At 54.1% G+C, this 4,749-nt stretch overlaps 1 protein-coding gene across 1 annotated transcript in view; it reads left to right on the forward strand.

Moving 5' to 3' along the window:
• Nucleotides 1–4,749, forward strand: part of MAGOH (mago homolog, exon junction complex subunit) — a 237,055-nt gene that overhangs the window by 170,898 nt on the left and 61,408 nt on the right. The gene's annotated exons all lie outside the window — the stretch shown is intronic.

A 4,749-nucleotide genomic window follows, 5' to 3' on the forward strand; every position in this document is an offset into this window, starting at 1 on the left:
CTCTCTCTCTCTCTCTCTCTCTCTCCCTCTCCCTCCCTCCCTCCCTCCCTTTTCTCTCCCTCTCTTTCTCTGTCTCTGTCTGTCTGTCTGTCTGTCTCTCTCGGCTCTCCTGTTTTGTCCACACTCCCTGTGTGCGTCTGTCTGTCTGACAGTGGCCTCCTGTCTCTCCCTAGCTTTCTGCTGCCTCTCTTTTTCCCTCCCCCTTTCCTCCTCCCCGTCCTGATTCCCCTCCCACCATCTGTCTCTCCTTTTGTCATCTCTCGCCCTCCAGGCTTCGTCTTTCCGCATCCCCACCTCTGTCTATCTCTCTCCTGCAACCATGCTTCCTTCCCTTTCTCAGCCTGGGGCCTCATTCTTTTTCCCCACTCTCTGCTGGTCTCTCCGTTTACTCAGCTGAACCATCTCTTGTCTTCAGAGAGGCTGGCTCTGCCCTAGTGCAGCTCTCACTGCCTAGGCTGGCTTTCTCCTCTGGGTCTCAGTTTCCTCCACTGAAAAATATGGTTGGACCAGTGCTGCTCTGTAAGATCCCCTCGGCTCAAATCTAGGGAACAGAGATTTCCAAGAGCAAATTAAATGGCCCCATCAGAGCATCAGCAGCATCTGGGGGTGGTGAGTCACCCGGCCCTCCCCCCTTCTGCAGCAGCGGCAGAAGCTCACAGGGATTTGTTTAAAATTAAGTGATCGGAAGAATCCATCAGGAGGCCCATTAGGGCTTGATGAGAGTATAAATCCCCAAGGCCCTGGAGAGGGAGCTTAGGGCGATTGGGGGCTAGCCGGTCACCTCTCCCCTGATTATCCCAGCTCTTCAATTCCCTTTGGGTTGGGCCCATGACTGAAGTGTACCCCAAGCTCGGGCTTATTATCCCCCAGCCCCAAAGCTGCTGGGGCTGCTCTCCTCTCTTCCTGTGGTGTGGCTCTCAGCTGGGGGCCCTTCCGGTTCCATTCTCTCAGACCCCTCCCTTCTAATCAGGTGCCAAGTCCAGGCCCTCCCAGCTGAGCTGTGACCCCCACAGACCCTTCATTAATCCTGACTCTAGTCACCTCCCAGCAGGCTTTCCTTCCTCCGCTCTCTCCTGTCCTATCCTTTCTGTTCCATGGCCAGAGTCAGCTTTCTATGGGAGGTCGTGTGGCTCATAGGGCCTAGAAAATGTCAGAACTGACCAGCATTTATTGATGTCAAGGGCCCTTCTGGTGCCACAGGATTTGAGAGGAGGAAGGGCCTTCATCCCTTAAATCAAAGCCTCTGCTTGCAGACCCCCCCATCACCAACAGGGGGAGCCCATTGCACTCTGGGACAGCTCTCCCTGACCTCCAGCCTTAGCCTCTGCAGTGTCCATCTGCTGCTCTGGCTTCTCCCCTCTGGGATAGACACAAGTATGGCCCTTGGGCCGACAGATAAGACCTAGACCCAGATCTCGAGAACACAGAGCAGAGCACAGGCTGTCCCATGCCGGGAGTGCTTTCCCCTTGCCCCTTTCAGGGCTCAGCCCTGATCCCCCCACATGCAAACCCCAAAGTGGAATGAACTTACACATCACAGGGGAATGGAAGCTCCCTTTGGGCAGCTACTGATTGGTAAATGCTTGTTGAGCTTAATTGGACATTCAGAGGAAGGGACCACCTCCTGATTGTGGTCTTGGAGGAGAGGCTTAGGGGTGCCATGAGAGCCTCCTTCCAGCGTGAGGAGGGCTGACCTGGGGAGGAGGGGTTCATCAGCTGGATTCAGACCTGGGAGCACTGTGGGCCTGGGGGGCAGCGGCAGAGAGGCTGGTTTCCACCCTGACCCAGCTGGGCCGGTGCGCCTTTGAGCAGTGTCCTTGGTGAGGAAGGGGGTCAGGGCCTCCAGGCTAGAGAGGTGCCAGGCACGGCCGAGTCCTGTAAAGAAGCTTGTTATTAGTATGTAACAATTCAGGGAGACCATGTTGCTGCTAATTATGAGACAAGGAAACAGACAGACAGGTCGCTGGAGCGGCGTCCTTGACAAGCCGGTGGCAGCCCCGTTTGGAGGTTAAACATTATGCGATGTAAATATGCCTTACGCAGCCTGGGCTGGTAGAGAATCCCGGACCCTCAGAGCTGGACCAGGCCTCAGAAAATGTGGGGACCACCCTATGACTGAGCAAGAATCCCAACCAAGATGAACTGGACAGTCACCTGCTGGAAAATGGGGAGCTCACTACCTCCCACCGTGACATCCCACCAGCTCCTTGCTAATGACCAGGCAGGGCTGTGGGAACCCAGAGGAGAGAGGACAGGACCGAGGAGGCCCCAGTGGGCAGGCCTGTGTGTAGCTGGGTAGGAGAGTCATGGCCAGAGCAGCAGGGGCTCCCACAGGGACAGGGAAGAGAACAAGATGAGGAGCTAGGATTCGGGGAGCTCTGGCAGGGCTCAGATCAGGAACGAGAAGGTCGCCTCTGAAAAGTGTTCCAGAAATCATGGGCAGCCCAGGTGCAGCCTGAGGACTAGCCTTGGGATTTCCAGGCCCTGATTGCTTACAAGGGATACCAGTTAAAGCAAAATATTTTTAAAAACAAGATCACTGGTCCCCCTTTAGAACAGTGGATCTGGAGACAAGAGGATCTGAGCTCAAATGTGGCCTCAGATACTTGCTAGCTGTGTGACCCTGGGCAAGTCATTTACCCCCATTGCCCCCCCAAATGCTAGTCATGATGGTGATATGGGGGTGTTGTGCAAAAGAGTGTAGATGTGTGAAGGGAATAGATTTGTTCTGATTAGACTCACAAGGCAGCACTTAAAGTACTAGGGACAGGGGGAAAAGGTGGGAAATGCCTCTCATCAATGCAAGCTGTCCCCAGATGGATTGGAATGCCTTGAAAGGTAGTGAGTTCCCTATCTCCTAGAGGTATCCCAGTTGGATGAGCACTTGTTGGCCAGGGAATTCTTGTTCAGCTATAGGTTGGTCAAGAGGGTCCCTGAGGTATCTTTTGCCTGAGAGGTTCTGTATATTTTACTTGTGTGGGTGGATGGGTTACTGATCGACAATATTTATAAGTGCCTACTATGTGTCAAGCACAAATACAGTATATGAAAGGGTCCTTCCTTGAGAGGAGCCCTCCCTGGCCAAGGAGGTGCTGAGGGCCTTGGAGCCGGCTTCTCTGGACTCACGTGAGCTCCACGTGGGCCCCCCACGGCTTTGGGAAACTTTGGAGGCCTCTGTGAAGTTAATGCTGTTCTCACAGTTTGATTTAGCTCTGCTAGAAAATTGGCCCAGTCATTTGGGCAGTGACGGGTTTATTAAGAAAAGACAGCAAACACCATCCTTCTAGGCAGGAGGTTACTCCTGGTGACAGCCGGGCTTGGTGTCTGGGTCTCAGCCCAGTTGTGGGCCTGAGTCTGTGTTAGTGCAGAGGGGGTGAGGAGTCCTCCACCAGAGGCAGGGACCCCGAGGGCTTGTGGATGGCAGCCAGGGACACCGCTCTCAGCTACCAGTGGGGCCACCTTGGCCAAGACAGTTTCTGCTCTTCAGCCCTGTCAGTAAAACCGTGGCGTTTGGCCAACAGGACCTCTTGAGTCTCTGGGATTTCAGGTTCTCTCTTCAGTTCTCTCAAGCCCTGAGTTCTGGGGTTCCCTCCTCTCCTCCTTCTATCACTTTTCTTCTTTCCTGGGCCTTAGAGGGTCGCTATGTGAAGGAGGGATCAGACTAGCTCCCCTTGGCCCCAGAAGGGACAGGGATCAGTGGGTCGGGGTGGGGAGATAGAACTGATGGGGGACCCTTTGACTGGACATCAAGGAGAGCTTCTCGTTAATGGGGTGTCCCAGGAGGTAGTGAGTCCTGTCACTGGGGGTCACCGCAAAAACTGGACCACCTCTGGTCCAAAGTGTTGTAGAGGGGGTTCATGTTCAGGTACAGAAGGGACTCAGAGTTCAAACTCTAGCTCATCTACTCAACTCCCTACCTGTGTGGCCTTGGGCAAGTCACAGAACCTTCCTGGGCCTTGGTTTCTTTTTCTGTAAAATGAGGGAGTTGGACTCAAGATGGGCTCAGAGGTTCTTTCTGCCTCCAAATCCACTATCCCATGACCTGTGGTTCCCGTGAACTCTGAGGTCATATGGGGTGGAATTCAAAGCCAGGTCTTCCTGCTCCAAGCCCAGTGTTCCTTGTGGCCACTCTCCACAGCCATGGATTTGAGCAGAGCCTTGAAGGATGAGTAGGTTCAAGATACTCAGAGAGGAGAGAGAGGAGGGAGTGGGCACCGCCGGAAGGGCTCAGGTGGCCAGAGACCTTGGGGAGGCACCTTCTCTGTCCCCTCCTTTGACGGAGCAGGAAGAGGCCCACAGAAGGGTTGTGATTTGCACAAGTTCATGTCGTGTGCTTGAGCATTGTTGAGCATCTCCTGTTTCCTCACTGAGGGCTCAGGTCACTTTTCTGATCCAATTCCTTTATTTTACAGATAAGTAAACTGAGGCCTGTTGTGGTACAGTGTGGGAAACTCTGGAGCCAGAGGACTTGGGTTCGAATCCCACCTGTGACCTTTACTACTTATGACTGGGCAATTTGCTTCATGTCCTTGGGCCTCTGTTTTCTCATCTGCAAAATGAGGAGGTCGGCCCTTCTGTCTTCTGGACAGCCTCCTCAGGGCCCCGGAGGGACAAGGAAGGAACAAGATGAGGAGTTAGGATTTGGGGAGCTCTGGCAGGGCTTAGATCAGGAATGAGAAGGTCGCCTCTGAAACACGCTCCAGAAATCACCCTGCGGCTTCCTTGGTCCTTCTGACCTCAGGGCTGCTG

The sequence above is a fragment of the Petaurus breviceps genome, unplaced genomic scaffold, assembly GCF_028583685.1.
Source record: "Petaurus breviceps papuanus isolate PSGF00001 unplaced genomic scaffold, PetGlider_PUasm1.0 208, whole genome shotgun sequence".
In the NCBI taxonomy this organism is placed as follows: Eukaryota; Metazoa; Chordata; class Mammalia; order Diprotodontia; family Petauridae; genus Petaurus; species Petaurus breviceps.